Below are 17715 nucleotides of genomic sequence, written 5' to 3'. Positions count from 1 at the left end.
AATTGATGCTGGGATCTGGCCATTGTGACCTTAACTCATTCATTTCTGAACAACCCCCATTGTTCCCACGTTTCCTGTTATTTGCTCATTCCACCAATATCCCATTCAAGTGGAATAATTTTCTGTAATTATCATTTTTAGGTGAAAAACAAAAGGTTTTCCTCACTTGAAAGATAATGTTTTATTATTATAAATTATTATTATTATGCATTATTAATAACTGCATTATTTAGCTGGCATTTCCCCTCAAGTATTTTTTCCCATGATATTCCCATTTAATGACTTACAACCTTTAATGTACTTACATGCATTTCTACAGAATGTGCATCATTTCCATAGTACACAACCAAAACCACCACCACCACCAAAACCCAAATTAAATGCACTAAAAGCCCTCATGAAGCCCTTTTGCAGGAGTCTGAATTTTTCTATTGCACGCAATAAAATTTACCAGCGATAAGGGAATGTCAACAAAGCAGGGCAACATAAAAAAAAAAGGAAAATTAAAATTTAAAAGTTAAAAGTAGTCAATTTTAATGCTTCAGGCTTCACATAAGTTGTTTGTGCTTCCTGACCTCTACAACCCTTGGTATTCCACACCCCAAAACATTTTATTTATGCTGTGTGGTTTCTCTTTCCTGCATCCAAATCTCTGACTTCGCTCCCAGCAGCCAGACACAACACTACAATATCCCCATCCATCCCTCCTCACAAACCATCACAGGTTTGGCTGAATTTCACTGTTGCCTAAACAGTTTAGCAAGTGGTGTTTTCCAAGGGACTTCCTGGCTGATGGGGAGCACAAGCCTTGAGCAGATGCTGAGCAACAAATCATGTTACCAAACCCAGAGCCCTGACTACTTGAGCAATGTCAGTGGGATGTTAAATCTGCTTGCTTGAGTCTAAACCTCCCTCATAGCCAAAGCAAGCACCTCCTAAAACCAGTACCTCCATCCTTTCCACACCCTGCCAGAAGCCTGGTTTGGCAAGCCTAGCCCTATCCTACACCATTTTTAAAAGGAATGGTTCTGTGCCAGCCCATTACCCTTCATAGCTGCAGGGCCTTGAGCTGAAACAGTATCATTTATTTAGATCAGTATAATTTATTCATTACTCAGGAATATGTGATTTTATGAGCTGGCATTCAAAAGGAACCCAGGGATGCAATGCATATTCAAGAGGTGGCCTTCCTTGGCTCTGTCACATGGGAGAAATCCCACCCAGCCTACTCGAGGTCATCTCTCAGTGTTTGTGAGCAGGTGGAGAGAAAAGTGTGAGTGTGGAGCCTCAGTTTGCTTAGAAACTTAAACTGAAAGCATCTTCCATCAGGTCTGTAGGAGAATTTTGTTGTATTAGTCACAGCCTTTGGAACAAACCACCAGAGAACAACAAGCCACTCTCACCTCTCCCAAATCCTACAGTCATACAATTTTCCCTTATGGCTTTTTACCTTTCCAGCAACAGGGAAGATTCTGCTAAGGATACATCCATCCATCCATTTATCCATCTATTTATCCATCCATTTATCCATCCATATATTGAAACACCAAAAATAATGAGATCTGGTGCAACGTCCCTTAAGTTTATGAGCCAAGGTTCTTGAAAACCCTTGTAGATTTAACCAGTTTCATTGCATTTCTGGACAGAACTGTGTTGTCACAGTAGTGACAGTTTGGGAATATGTATCCAAGTTTAAGTTTCATCTGGTGTTTACAGAACCAGATTTACAGCTAGTGTAAATATAGCTGTCACTGTGCTTTACATCATGGCATAACAGGCAGCTAAAATGTCAAAAAAAAGCCACATCTCAAAAACACACCAGACAAATCAAAGGACCAGCAATACAGCTCCTTGCAAGTGGATCTTTGTGTGAGCTTTGTTTTCACAGTGAACCACTTAAGGACACCAATGCAAGTCCAAGGGCTGTGTAGGACAGTGGGGCTTTTTTTCCTAAAGGAAAGCCAGCTTGGTTAGAAAGGAACTTTATTCAAATCACAGGAAACTTGGGCTCTGTGAAGAGTAAATTGCCTTCAGCAGAAAGAGGTAGGCATTTAGAGGCTCTTCTCTCAGTTGATCAGCTAGGATCAAATCTTGGGCCTGACAAAAAAGCCAGAAAACAACGTGCAAGGATTGTCCCTGGAAACCTGCTTTCTAAATTGGTATTTTAAAGAGGTTTTTTATATGCGTGCCTCTTCTCAGAATCTTACTGTCAGCCCTGAGTGCCCCTTTGCTCACATACAGTAGCTGAGCAGGTGCAGCTCTGAGGGTTGAATTATTAACTCTCTTTTATAGAGGGATTTAAGGCAAAACTCCACATTGCTGCTGTCCTGCCACCTCCCAGAGCACCCAGAACTAACAACGAGCATCCAACACCATCCCAACACTCAGAGTTCCACAGCAGATGCAAGTTATGATCTGGAAATATGAACAGCAACTGAGTTTTCAAGCCAAAAGCTCAGCAGGGTGTGACAGCACAGCCTGGGAATTTAAAAAGTCTCTCTGAATACTCTACCTCTCCCTAGGAAAAGCAGTGTGTGCCCCACTCATTCAGAAATGAGGGAATTGTAGCCTCCTGACAGTTTACACTCATACAGCTCTCAGAACAGCAAGCTCAGTGACTTTTCTACCAAATCTGATTCATTTCAGTAGGAGGTGAATTGAATCTGTACGTGCCAGGCTTAAAACTGTTTCAGAAGAAAAAAAACACTGTGTAAGATAGTAACTAGATGGTTTGACTTTCCCATACACACAAAAATTATCTTGAAATGCTCAGCCATTGCACTTTGCATGGTAATGTATTACTTGACCACCCTTCATTTGAATCCAGTACACATGTTCAGATGTTTTGTATTTCACTCAAGACAGACAGCTGTGCTGTAGCACTCACTGAAGTGCCACCAACCAAACCTTAGCAAGTAAGCCTGCTAAATTCCAGGCAGAGGTTTAAAATCTAAGCACTCTGAAAGAGGCAATACACATTTGTCCTGCTCTGTGTTTCAGAAAATCACAGTTTATATTAAGCCACTCCATTTCTCTCTGCTTAAAACTACAGGCACTGACCTCACAGGTGGGGCTCCTGATCCAGGATGGTGGCAGCAACAAAACCCATCCAGTGATCCTCAGCCAAGTCACTCCAGGAAATCCAAACAATAACTCAGCAAAGGACAGGGAGCAGATATCCTTAAACCAGTTCTACCCAAACCTGAACCCTCAGGCTGGAGCTTGAGGACCCTTCTGGGGCTGATGGGCTGCAGCTCTGGGGGAAAGGCCAGGTGAAGCTGGTGAGGCAAATTCCAGCCTGGTCTCACCCAGATCTGTCTGAAAACACCCAGCAGCCTTCTGACCTTGATGATCCTGTCCCAGTTAAGCACCTGGTTGTGGCCAGCAACAGGGGCCCTTACAAGGCAGGACAGGCTATTGTGGGCTGTGGCTCTTCCCAGGGCAGTGATTTTCTTTTTGCAGCCCTGTTTGCATTCTCCCTGCTTCCATTCAGGCAGAAAAGAAAGGCACACCTGCCCAGGTGGGATTGCTGCCCCACATCTGTGACTTCAGCTTTCCTGGTAGTGCCCTTGAAAGCACAACTTGAGCAAAAAGTATCAGAGCCAATGTCTTTCAACTCAGAATCCAGAGTGAGACCTGAACTTCACAGTCACTCCCTGGCACAGCTGGGCAAACTGATGTTCCACAACAAAATTCAAAATTCACTTACTCAAGCTCAATTATATCTCTTCTGTAGCATCCAGTAAAAAGAAGTGCAGTACCAGATTCAGCTCTTGAAGCCAGAAGGATGAAATGCAATTACATTGCATGTAATGAAACAAATAACTTGGATATTTTGACTGACACAGATTGTTTTTCTGCCACACACCTGGGAATTATTAATAAAGGTTTTCATATACACATGTTCACTCGCCTGCAGAAAAGCAAAAATTACCATGCAAATAATTAAGCCATTATATTCCTTCTACTCCACCTCAAATTAGTCTAAACAGGAAAAAATGAATTTGTTCCTTTTTCTTAAAAAGAAAAAAAAAAGAGAAAGCAACTTCATACCTTGTCAAAAGAAAATAAGCTTTTTACAAGGGTTTCTTTCCAGTGTTCATTTTAAAAGTCTCATTTTAGGCAGACAGTATTTCAGAGGAGAGAAGATGTATCATCATTTCCTTTTGTTGTTATACATGAATATATTCTTCAGCCTGTCAAACATCTAAAGGGTAAGCTGAGATTCCCAAAACCCTACAAGGCTTACTTATTCAAAAAATTCTTACAGATTTTTTTTTTCCTGAAGATACGAAGATGGTGAAAACAGACATCAGAGAAAAGGGATCAGTCAGTTTTCCAAATTAAATAGTGACAAACCATGTGAGTAAAGGGATGAAATAGTATCAAATTTCACTGTGGCAATGTTGGAATTCCCCTGTCCTTTAAATTTGGCAAAATTGGGGACACCTTCCAGGCCCCACACTTTAGCCTGTCACATTTGAAGAATGGAAAATAATTCTAGGAAAAAACAGATAAATAACAACAGTGCTGCTATTGGCATTTTAAATTTGGGATGTGTGTTTTTCAGCATGCTTTTAGTTCCAACATTGCTTAATTCAAATATTCAGCTTTAAGAAGATGTCTGCACTTGTTCCAGGGAACTGAAGATCGTGTTCTCTACTTACCAGGGAAGTCCAGCACAAATGGAATGGAGGTGCTCTGCTCATTTAAGGAAAGGCTTCCCTTGGGTACCTGCATGGCAGTGTGAAAAAAACCAGAAAAAATATTAAAATAAACCATCATTTAAAACAGACACAATCCTTGCCAAGAACATTAACTACAAAACTAACTTCGCTTAGAATTATATCAAGGATGTAATCCCATTATTTTAGTGACTTATTTCATCTCCCATGAAGAAAACACCAGGTATTTTTCAGAAAGGCCCCTTTACACCAGCAACCTGCACCTTCCAAGGGGCTTCAGATGCTGCTGCACGTACTGTCAGCACTGCAAACATTTCTAAAAGCTGCCTGTGCTGTAGATCAAGCTACAGCCAAGACCATTTTGACATGAAGATATGAATGGATATGAAGCACCCCACATATAAGATTTTTTTTTTTTTAATTGAAGTAAGAGCTCCAAATCAAATGCTGGTACAGCCATGTGTTTGTCTGTCCATCCTTTGCACCTGTGTATATAGAAAACACGTGTGGAAGTATGGTCTGTGTTGGTTTTGCCCATAGCACACTGAAACCATGCTGGGTACCTCAAAAGCAACTTTTGTTCATGCCGTAGAATCATGGAATCACAGAGAGATTTGGGTTAGAAGGAACATCAAAGCTCATCTCGTTCCACCTCCATGCCATGGGCAAGGACACCTTCCAGTATCCCAGGCTGCTCCAAGCCCTGGCCAACCTGGCCTTGGACACTTTCAAAGATGGAGCAGCCACAGCTGCTTTGGGCAACCTGTGCCAGGGCCTCACCACCCTCACAGGGAAGAATATATGATTCCTTTGCCTTTTCCAAAGAAATATGCCACAGAAATATTCCTATAATTAATCAGTGTTACCCAGACAGCCCCAGAGGCAGGGACACAGCCCTCAAATCCTGCCTTGCTGTGCAGTGTCCTTAAAACATCAGACTTGCGCTAAAGCTCTCACCCTGTGTGGGTTCCGAACCAGCTCTCAGGTTTGGGATGGTGCTTCCCTCATCTGTTCATCAGCTGAGACAAACTAGATGATTTCCTGAGTGCTCCTGCTCTATTTCCATAGAAACAGAAAACAATAAGTTTGATTCATTGCTGAAATTTTCAAGGGAGTGCCAGGGTAAATCATGGCTTGGGAAGTCTGATAAGTTTTAGGAAGCCACTCCAACAGTGTTTTGGGCTATGCTTGGTGTGATATGTTAGCACTAAACTGTGCAAGGAAGGCTTTTTGTTTGCCTCTACTACTGAATTAAAAATGGAGCTGTCTGAGAGGAGAGAGAGTTGAACTCCTGTGGCTTTCTTTTCTCTGATGAAATAATAAAAATTTTGTTCACTTCTTTCACTGGGATCGATAGCAAAGTTCTTGGTTCTCAGGCTGATGGAAGGAAATTAGCCAAGGGCAGCAAGTGGATTGTAACCTCACCTTGAGCTCTACTTCCCTGCCACATTAAACTGGATATCCCTGTGAATGGATATCCCACTTTGTACACATTGGACATAAAAAGCCATGGAGGACAAGGAGTGAGACCACCTGTGCAGTACAGAATTTAGCACAGGGCTTCTTGGATGGGTCACTCCTAAACTTCCAGAGGGACTGAGGCTGACTGGCTGGGAGTTTTCCAGATCCTCCTTCCTTCCCTTTTTGAGTGTTTGGGTGTTTCAGTTGATGCCTCAGGGTTTAGCTTTTATATTTTTCAGATTCTGTGCTGCTTTAGTGTGTGAGTCTGAGCTTCATATTAGGGGATGGTGAGCTCTCTGCACAGAACAGAGAGACAAAACAATTCCTTCTCTAGCTGGGGACCAAGGAAAAATGATCCAAATCTCAGGCCTAAGAGCATAAACAACATGGGCGAAAGAGAGAAAAACAAGAAGGATGGGACTTCACAAGCTAAAGCTGTAATTGGACAATTAACTCCAATATGCAAATGGAGCAGAACTTATAAAAGTGAGAGAGCCCGTGACCAGGTGTCCATTTTGTGACCTTTTTGGGTCCATCTTGGGTGCAGCCCTGGCTGGGCTCTTGTGCTGCCCAAGGTGCATCCATTGAGGCCTTTTAATAAATCCCTGCTTTATTCTTTAACTCTGTCTGGCCTCTGTTCCAGGTCAGCCTGCACAAGGCATCACTGGGGAACACCTGCAGCTGCTGAGACCCTTCCAGTGCTGGGGAGCAGCTTTGAGGTCTCTGTGCAGGGTTAAATGATGGAGGCCCACATTAGGAAATAGGAATGCTCTCTCAGAGCCTCATGTAACAAGTTGGGCACTACAGATTCCAAGCTTTACCCTTTCCCACAAAGATATTAACACCCACTGCGGTAATTTCTGAGTATGGAGTCTCATGTCTGAGGTTCTGAATCATCAGGTAAGGGTGAGTCAGAGAAATATTGCTGCTTTAATAGGCACAATCAACAAGGGGGTGAGGGGCTGAAGAGGAAACCTCTTATTGCTAAAAGTAACAACATTTTTCTTCATAACGACTGAGATTTAATTGGGGGAAAAAAAATCAGCAATTTACGGGTAGCTATGGCAACTTCCACAAGTATGAAAAGGAAAAATGGATTGAGAGGAAAAATAGATTTGCAGGGAGATTTGGAATAAATAAAATCGAAATTTTCCAAAATCAAGTGCACTCCCATTTAAAAAATGATCCTTTCAAGAGGAAATTAAAGCTCTCCCAAGAACCTGGTTTTTTAAGCATACAATCAATTTTTATAACTGAAAACCTGTCAAGGGAAAATGAGTCCCTTTTCTACAGCAAGTGAGAGAAAGAAGAGCTTCAACAAGAGATTTTTAACTGCTTACAAAACCAGGCTTTTGCTTCAGATTTAATCCTATAATCACACGCAGTATTTACTTGTAGCTGAATTGACTGAGGAAAGTGTTACTGTTAGGCACTTGCCTTATCTAAAGAAGCATTAAATCTGCTGGATGTGATGAAATCTGTTCAGAAGCATTTATCAAACACTGTGAAAATCGGCAAGATTAGTGACACGGCAATGTCATCCTTTGTCTAGCCAAGGGTAAAGGCTTCTTGGAAATGGGAGAGGTAGAGAGTATTTGCTTCAATGAGTAACCTCAGAAAACTTTGACAGGTAATGCTGGAAAAGGCTGAAATGGTAGATGCAATAATTCTTTGGAATGCATTATATCAAACACTTTGCAGGGCTTCCAGGGCCCTCTGGCCACTGTCCCAGTGGAGCAGCCATTCAAGGGCTTGGGCACCACTGACCTGGACATGGGCTGTCCCTCAGCATGGTAAATCCCAGCTGAGGGGAGAGAGAGCCTTCTCCCCTGAGCCCCTGCTGGCAGGGAGAGCAGGGATGGAGCGCACTCCCCCAGCCCAGCGTGCAGGAAGAGCTGAAAGCCGCCTTGTCACCACCAGCAGGCACATGGCACTTTGTCACTATGGAAGAGCTGGACAGGCTCTTCGTGTGCATCCCTGTATGCCACAGCTGAGCCCGGGATACCTGGGGATCCAGCCTCCCCAGCAGCACCACCCAGCTGAGACAGAGTAGAAATTCTCCAGAGTAGAAATCCATTTTGATTTAGGTGGAATGTACATCTTTGAGTTAGAAAACATAGCTATGTAACCTGACTGCAAAAGCCTAGGCTCAGAGAAACTGCTCCAGTGAAGGACAGAGATAAGAGAGGAGAGACAGAAAGTGATAAAGAGAGACAGAGACTGCTGTGGGAGCAGGTCAACCTGACCTAGGAATTCTTTCTGATAAAGAAGAACTAGCGGCAAATGTCACACGAAATTCGTAAAAATGAATATGTATGAACCTATATGTGTACTTGAGAGGGGGATAAAAAGGGACCTGAAGTTCCCATAAGTACTCATGTCTTTTAAGGAGAGTAATCTCCACATGCGTCCAGCACCCAGCACTGTAATAAACATACCAGCTTGACAACTTCCACCAAGTTGTGGAGTTTTGTTCATGTCCTCAAAACACAGGCAAACCCTGCTGCCTCCCAGCATTGCTGGGTTTGCTGCACAGAGCCTGCTCTGCAGCTCAAAGTCGTGTCCAGGTAGAGGCAGATCACTTGGGAGTTGGTGCTAGAAAACTGCTCTGTGTTTTATAACTCCAAAGCGATTTTATCAAAGCATAAATAAAAAAAAAAAAATCAGCTTTATTCCTACTCGTTTGGGAGTTGGTGGTGGCATTATTCAGTCACCAGCATGCTTGTGATAAAAATCAGGGATATAGGAAATGAAGGAAATTATAAGAAAAAATAAAGAATGGAAAGGTAGACATGTTTAAAAAAATACAGGAGTAAAGACAGTTACATGCCAGAAGAAACTGGGCTTCTTAGGGAAAAAAGACAGATAACAACAGATCTTTGACAGAAAGACTGAATGTAATACTTTAAAAAAAGGACGGATGGAGCAGTGTGTACAATCTTCTCTAGGTTAAAAGAAAAAAAAAGACACTTTAAAACACAGTCTTTTGGCAAAGGGAAGATCTGTGTCCAACACCACCTACAGTGTCTCCTCCTGGGGTCCTGTAAAAGCATCTGTCTTACAGAGGCAGCAAGGTGGGTCTCCAGACATCTATGGGGTTAAACATTAACCTAAAAACCCTGTAATGCTATTCACAATCATTCCCCAACCACACAAATGAGAACAGCAGTGATGCAATGACAATTCTGGTATATCTGCACTGTTGCTTCATTTAGGTACAAAACTACTGCATTTCCTTTTTTTTCTGAAAAAACTTTTTAGGAAAAATGAAAAAAATAAGTCAAGCAAGATAAGAATCAGAATTAGTATATTGAAGACCCAGTGAAATAATCATCACTGGCTGTTTTTTTCCTAAAGTGGAATAATTTTGTTGTTAAGTGTCCAACAAAACTGAAAGTGAGCCACACAGCATATGAATAAAATTTCTTACAGCTGCACTGCCTCCCAGCTATGCAGATCTCTCCACTTCTGTGGCACAGTTACATTTTATTTTATTTTTTTAAAAGAGTGCTCTGTCCATATTCAATAACCATGTAATTAGGTATTCTGACTGACTTCCCCCATTCTGGAATTGATTGAGCAATTTTATGCCATAAATTCCAGCTGATTCAGTGGCTGGTGAAAAGGCAGTGATTTTTCCTATTCATCTAGAAATCTCAGGAGATGGCTCTCCTAAGGACACTTGGATTGCCCCACACTATTTTAAACCTGAGGTGCCCCACTGCACTGCATTTTGGCAGGTACAGAGTCCCTCAAAATCTGTTCAATTTGTCTCTGCTCCTCTGCTTTGACGTGTGAGCATCACCACACGCCAGCAAACCAAGGATCTGTGATGCTGCTGCAGCCATGCAGAATCAGGGCTCCTAACAAAAAGCCTCACTGTGTGTTGAGACACACAGCCTGCTCTTTTCAAGCCCCTGCTGCTTGGCACCCATGGAGTCCTAGTGAACCACTCCAGCCAAGCCCAGAGCAGGAATCCACCATCCAAGCAGATGGCTGCAACTGCAGGCAGCCAAGAGACCACGTTTCCCTTTCTCGTGCGTGTGGGTGTTGACAGCATCTCCAGACATAATTCCAAATGGCTGTCAGTTCTGAGCTGCTTGTCTAAAGGGGATGTGTCAGTGCTAATCTACCTCTGAGACAGATTACCCTTCACACTGGAAAAGCTTCCCCTTATTATAATTGCTTTACTCTTAACACTTGCAGATCTTGCCTTTCCTGAGCTGCTGGCTGCCTTTACGGTTCCCCTCTCGAGGTAGGCAGATCTCAAGAATCAAAGACTAATTTGTGCACAGTTTGGGGGTTTGGTGTTTAGTTCCATATGTAGGGCTAATTACAACCTAGCAGAGGCGGGGTTATTAATTTTTTTTTTCTTTATGTTTGTTTACACAACAAATAAAATAAATGTTCATGCTTGTTCTGTGTTTACAGGCAGATGATTCCACCTTTGGTGCACCACTGTCAAAGCTGTGTAAGGGGTGACCATGAGGATTCCTCACTCCCAACCATGTCACAGTGGAATTGCTGCACTGGCTTTTCAAGGACAATGCTGATATAAGTTATATGAGCACATGACCTGCCACAATTTAGTGACAACCTCTTAAAATCAGCTACATAAGGCTTAAGGCACAGCTAATCTACACAGAACAGGTGGAAGCTTTCCAATAACCCTTAATCAAATAGAGTGGTGAGCCACGTTTTAAAAAAAGCTGATTTCAGCTAAATCCACATACTGATACCTGCCCTGGCATTGCTCAATGCAAAAAAAAAAAAAAAAAAGCATTAAGAAAATTAAAGAATGCTTGCAGGGAACAGTGGAGGACTACCCTTAGTCTGCCTCAATACACTTAGGTGGTGATTGCAATAAATCAGGCACAGAATGTTTTCATAAGGTTTAGTTTGCAGTTACTCCTCCATTAGCTCACATTAGCCTTAAAATTGTTTATGCATTACATCCTGCAGCACAGCAAATTGTCACAGCCTGCTGTACCTCAGACGAGCCCCCAACAAGGCAGGGTCATGCCAGAGAAACAGCATCAGTTCAGTGTGAATGAGAGAAACGTGCATGGAAACCCTCAGAGCAGTTGGTTCCATCAGAAATGAGCTTTCTTTGACCCACAAGCCAGCAGCACCCACAACAAGGCATGTTACATAAGGCTGTACTAAGATCAATTAGAGGTGAGGATAAAAATCTACACAATTGCATTCTAATATTCTTCCCAACAAAGGACATTGATCTGAGAAGGCCTAAAGTGCTTTCATCCCTTTTGTCCACGTGCCTTTCCAGATCCACGTGCCACTGTAGTATCTGATGTTCCAAGGAGACAGGCAGATAAAGAGCCTTCTAAAAATCCACATTGTTTTTCTTCCTTGGCTCCATGCCCTGTCACTGAAGCCTTTTCATACCTCTTGGGGATGACAAAAGACTGAGATGCTTTAGCTTGAGGCACCAGTGAAGCTTGGGATGGTGCTTTGGTACACTCATTCCCAGGTGAGCTCATGGACACACAAGTAATTCCCACATTTTCCTCTGGGGTTATCATTGTTTATTTGCCACGTTATCACAATCCTTAGAAAGCTTTATGAGTGTATTTACAGAGAAGACAACCATTAATAACAGGCCTCCAGGGCTCTCCCTTGGAAAACAAGTCACCAAAGAACTCAGCAAATGTTTCTGCCTGTCAGAGGGACAAGGATGTTGTTATGGACTCAGTTCATCATCTCCAGGAGCCCACCCAAGAGCCAGGCTTGTGGCAAACAAATCCCGAACCTTCCTGGAGGCACCACAGCTTGAAGGGCCATATTGCCCTCATAAACTTGCCCTGGACAGCTGTATTTGTGCCTGTGGATCCTGAAAGCAATGTCTACAGGCTGAGAATTCAATGTGAAGAAAGGAGTGTCTCACACACATCATCAGCAGCTGCACACGAGGCACTGGCTTGAAATTCCCCCATAATTGTAAAGGGCCCCATGAGAAGAACAAACAAGCCCTGCCATGTTTCCTAATCTTGCTGCACTAGTTATACAGAGAAATGCTCACTCCTAATGATGACACACAAGCTGCTGTAAAGCTTTTCTGCAGCAGTGCTGCTGCTTATATCAGCTATTATCCAGTTATTCCATCCTAACAGCGAAGAATCATTTCTGTGCTTTTCATTCTTCCTCCCAGAGGGCAACAGATGTAATAACTTATTCCCTGTCTGGCACATTAGGGCTTGAAAAATTAATGCAGCTCTGCTGGGATTTCTACTTTCTGCTTTACTTAGAGTGCCAAAGCTTTGAATTTTGGTGAAAAAATATTAAGTAATAAAAAGCTTACTTTAAGTTTGTTAATGTACTTGTCTGCTTTAATGCCTTTCCAAAGTTTCCACAAAATAAGTATTCCACTGACTAAACCTCCCAAATTTCTTTTGCCCCTAAGCTATTATGACACAGAATCACTTAGATTGGAAATGACCTCCCACATCATCAAGTCCAGCCTTTGACTAATCACCACCTTGTCAACCAGACCATGGCACTGAGTGAATGTCCAGACATTTCTAGAACATGTAATTATGCTGCCAGAGAATTGAGACCTCTCCTGTTTCACAATTGTGACATTGCAACTAAAATTTAAACACCATTATCAACTGTATGGTGTTAAAACCCAACCCATTAAGAAAACCAATCAGTCACACGTTGCTCTGTGCTTTATGCCTATCCATTCCTTCAAAAACATTCTCCTGTTACATCAGTTCTGTAAAAGAGAGCAGTGGTTCAAAGCAAATTCCACTTGTGTGTTATTGCTTCTGCTCAAAGTGTTCCTTCAGGAGCAGAATGAGTGCTGGAATCTGAAATGCAAGGAACTCTCAGAACTTTGGGCCTGGAAGCCAAAGCTTAGAATTAAACACAGGATTTTACCTGAGACCTTGGAAAAGGCTTCCAAACTGAGGTGCTAGAAGCAAGAATGTGGATGTATGGTTTAAAGCAGAGACACAGAAAAGTTTAGAGTTTTAGAGCACAGTGCTGTAGGTTTGTGTGTCATAACATGATTGACTAAGAAAGCTTACACTGTAGCATGAGTCCATAAGATGAAATACTTAAGGATTGGGTCAAAAGCATAAATATCCTTGTTGATAGTATTTTAGTGGTCAATAAATCCTTAAAAAGTCTTGTAACTAGGGGTCTTGTGACCTTCTGAACCATGTAGTGAAGATGTGAGCCAAACCCACCCTTCCTGCCTACGCAGAAGATAGGAAAAATAAATTGCATCATGTAAAAACCTCAGAGGTCCCATCTCTAACGCATTCAAAACTCCTTCACAATTCCTCACACATGAGCAGTGAACTCTGCAGTTGCTGTGCGAAGCTTGCCTGGGATTTGGAAAACTGCATCACAAGCTTGCAGCACTAAACCAGAGCCCATCCAGTTGAAGATTTCACCCCAGAAGATCCAGATAAACTCACAGAGATAAATGTACCATACCCCTCTGGAGAACCACAGAGGATGGGTTCATGTACATAAATGTTTCCCTGTAAATTAGCAGCTTCTAATTATTTAGATCACACACCTTCAGCAGGCACACCTCCAAACTGGTTACCTTTGCAAGCAATAACCAGACCTGTATTGAGTTATTATAGTGAAAGAAAAAAGGCAAAGACAAGCAGGATGTGAGCTGAAGAACAAAATCAGAGCTGGGAACTACTTCTCCAACAAAAATGCAGTGTTTTTTCTGCCCTCTCACAGACCTTCACAGTAAGATATTTAAGAGATTAAACAAACAAAAAAGTCGTGAGTTGGACTCCATCTGTGCAGAAGACAGCTCTTAGTGTCAGAATTCTTGCCCAAAAGGACAGGTGGAAAGTCTCAAACTAAATACATAGGTTCAACATGTACTAGGAGCTAGAGAGAAAGAAAGTCCCAGGCAATTTTTGCTATCACTGTAGAGCATTTGCTAATGCTGCTGCTTTGTGTATTCCAAGCCTGCAAGCATGGGAACAGGCATTAACCACACATCATATCAGGCTGTCCTTGCACTCCCACACACAGTCACTTAGGGCTCTTTTCCTCCTTGGATGGAAATCCTCAAGTAATTTCTCCTCTGTCCTCCAGGCTGCTGGCTGGGCCCCAGAGAGTGCTGAGCTTTAAAGAGCACAGACTTCTTCATATTTCCAGTCTCTGGCAGCACTTGTTTCTTTATTCCACAGAGGGATCTCTGTTTCCTTAAAAGCTGGCTTTGCTGATTCAGGCTTCCTCATCTCAGCAGATTTCAGTGCAGAGTTTGATCTATCAGCATCAAAGACATCCCTCTGTTCAGAGCATGCCTCAGCGCTCAGACAATAAGCAGCAGAATAGTTTCAAATGGGGCTAGTGGTTCCCCTGGAGACCAAAGGCAATTAATAACATGTTTTTCTGCAAGGAGCAGAGCTAATGAAGCCTGATTTCCTGCACATCTGAGACATCCATCTTCTCTGCTGTCTGTAAACTGTTAACCCAGTTACTACTGCAAATCGAGCTCCTTTGCCTCCAATCTCACCTGCTGGCCCCACTTTTCCCAACTCCTCCTCTATCATGACAAACAAACATCCACTTGCCTCTTTTTGCTAGCAGGACCCCCAAATGGTCCTCAGCTTCTTCTGTGCACCTTTACTTGTTCCCTCATTGCCAGACAAACACACTGTGCCCAGAGCCGTGTGGGTACTCAGACTGCTGGCAGGCAGAACAAGGAATGTTTCCACCTTCACCAAAGGCACGCTACAGCACGTGCCAAAACAGTGATTTTAATGAAAACCATTGGCACTTCACAGCTATGAGTCCCCAGCTCAGGCAGAGCTGCCAACTTTGCTTGGAACAGGCCAATAAATACAGAAGTTATCAAGAAGTGCTGGATGAGTGGGACAGAAGAAAGAAGAAAAAGTGTGAGTGCAAAAATTTTTCTCTGAAACTCAGGCAACAAAAAGAACAAAGAAGTCTTTCAACAATTCAGCTGTGACCCTGACTCAGGATTTAATATGAACTACTGCAGTTGTGCCACTGACCATCTCTATTTTTTTCAGATAAAGAAGTGAACACTAATTTTATTAGTACGTAGATCACAGTGGCTGAGTCCCACTTAAATAAACAAGCTACAAGATGAACATAAGTTGATCAGACTAACAATAAAGAGACTCTAATTGGAGCAATTTCCTCCCCCTCAAGCATATGATTAAACTGGATTATTCCCTACCAAATGGTCCAGAAGTGCACTTAGTCCAAGGAAGGCTCTGGGCCCTGCTCTGCAGCTGCCCAAGGGACTTGTCCTCTGGGCTCCCTTGGCTGTTACTTCTGAGCATACCACTCAGCCCTAGTGGCAGGAATATAAGTGGGTAATTATTTTCATTTAGAGCTGCAAACCAAGATTTTTAAGCCAAATCCTTCAAATTTGGCTTAAAAAATTTAAGCCAAACTAGAAACCACTGTTAGCTGGGGTTTAGAACGAGCCATACAGATTGAAGTGCCCAGTGCCCATGGGAATGCTTAATGCCATCGCTATGCTCCATGCACAAGATTAACAGGACTGCACCCTGCCTTCAGCTGTGTGCTTCTGTGAGCAGTTTTGAGTGGGAGCTGAGGAGACCTTGCAAAACAAGCCTCCAAGAAAAGAGTTTTCATTTAGCAACTGGCAACTCAGCCAAATGATGAGATGCTGCCTACCTTCCAGAGAGCAGCCTTCCTCCAGGTCAGGGCACACTGGGATTGCTGGTGCTGGCAGTCGTGACTGCATCAACTCCTTGCAGTTCTCTTTCTTCCTGTTTTGAAATCCAACTCCATAGCTAAAAAATATCAAAGGAGCATAGCATCACTAAGAGCATGATGGCAGTAACTTAGACTTGAGATTCAGAGGAGCTCAACTCTGGTTCTTCTCCCCCTCATCCCCCCAGTAGATACAAACTGCCATAAGGATTTAAATCAGCTGTACCAATTCTATGTGGAAACAAACAGAATAAATGCTCTCATTCTCTGCAACCCTTTCAGACACACAGCATTTATTTAAACAGGACAGAGACTACTCTGTCCACTGCTGCTTTATGTGATCAATTGAAATTATGTAAATAGATGTTGCCACTCTGATCAGATCATTTACACTTTTGTATTTCATGCTCTAAGCACAGGGGACTACTCAATTTTCTGAGGGGAGAAAACTTCTGGATTTTTAGTTTACTTTGGTCATGTTCTAGGTTGACCTCTATCTAGTGTAAAATTGTGCTACATTATAGTCATTGGCTAGCAGCTCTTGTATTTGTAAAAAATAAATATTTACAAGAGGAAAGAGATTATTTCATTTCCAAGACAGAGAGTTGCTGCAAAGGAATTTGTTAATACACCTGCAAAGCCAAGGAGAAATATTTCACAGCGGCACTGATGGAAAAGCTCTGACTGAGGATTTACAAACCATGTGTGAAACTATTTCAGACAGTTCTTAATCACTAGCTTAAAAATCAGCAGGCTCTCTGAATGTCACTGGTATCAAGGTGAATGTCACATACTGCAGAGGATTTTTTTTTTTTTAATTGGCAATGCTTGAAACGGGCAGGACAGATTTTTTTAGGCTATCAGAAAGGTGCAGAAAATACAGAACTGATAGAGTGTCATGCTGCACTCACTGCAGAGGCACCCTGTCACAAAACATTTATTGGAACCCGAGAAAATGTGCAGAAAGTTTTGCTTTGACTTGGAGAGGGAGGGATATAAATGTCTTTTTGGATCACCCTTGGACTACGTGTCCTGCCTTCACTGCCATCCACACAGAGAGCAGCAACAGCTGAGAGGAGAGGGGGAAACTGCTCTTGTCTTACCCTTTATTTTTCTTCTTCCTCCTTAAAAAAAATAACTAAATACAGAAACCCCATCATCTTTGATGATGTCCCTGTTATTACAATGCGAGATGTGAAAATGTTCCCTCAAGCACCAAAATGGGCAGGATTCTTACGAAATTGTTTCAGAGGAGACCAGAACAGTCTTTGGAAAGAGTCACTAGCTGTGCACACAATCATCTGCAGCACGCAGAGCATTAGGATATAATTTATGTTTATTAGTCTTTGTGGGGTGCAATAAATCATTGTTTTCATTTGTAGTGCATTATTACAGGAGTGATTTAACTGAGGAGATTCTTGCTCGTGGCCTACAGGAGTGAAAGGTTAATGGCATAATGAATTCCTATAAAACAAATAGTAGACTTTGGCCATCCTTCAGCCAGCAGGAGGTAAATTAGCAGGTAATAAAGTGTGTTTGCAATCTGCATTCACAGGCCAATAAATAACATGCAGGGGCTGGTTCTACCTGCTTCTGTTGACAGGGCATTACTGGGACTATACAGCTTCAGAGCATCTAAGAGAGGCACAGAGAGCAAGAGGGAGCTGATTTTGCAGTATCCTGACTTTTAGCACTGATATATATCAGATATTACCAGAGAGGCATATCTAGAATATTATAGCAATGCTCATAAATTCCACATTGCCTTGTAATAAAGCACGGCTTCTACATGTGGCAAATACACATTCCTGTGGTCCCTTCAGCTTGTGACATTTACTCTGCCATCCTATTAACTGGT

At 42.4% G+C, this 17715-nt stretch overlaps 1 long non-coding RNA gene across 1 annotated transcript in view; it reads right to left on the bottom strand.

Annotated features, from left to right (window-relative positions):
* Positions 1-16050, bottom strand: part of LOC136558837 (uncharacterized) — a 51605-nt gene extending 35555 nt beyond the window's left edge. Inside the window, exons 1-2 of the long non-coding RNA XR_010783936.1 lie at positions 15819-16050; positions 4668-4734 (exon numbers count right to left, since the gene is read on the bottom strand). This is a non-coding gene — a long non-coding RNA (uncharacterized lncRNA). The remainder of the gene's footprint in view (positions 1-4667; positions 4735-15818) is intronic.
* Positions 16051-17715: the final 1665 nt, after the last annotated feature.

This window comes from Molothrus aeneus, chromosome 7 (assembly GCF_037042795.1).
Source record: "Molothrus aeneus isolate 106 chromosome 7, BPBGC_Maene_1.0, whole genome shotgun sequence".
NCBI lineage: Eukaryota > Metazoa > Chordata > Aves > Passeriformes > Icteridae > Molothrus > Molothrus aeneus.
Note: the sequence above shows the minus strand (reverse complement) of the source record. Positions and strands in the feature narration are given on the sequence as shown.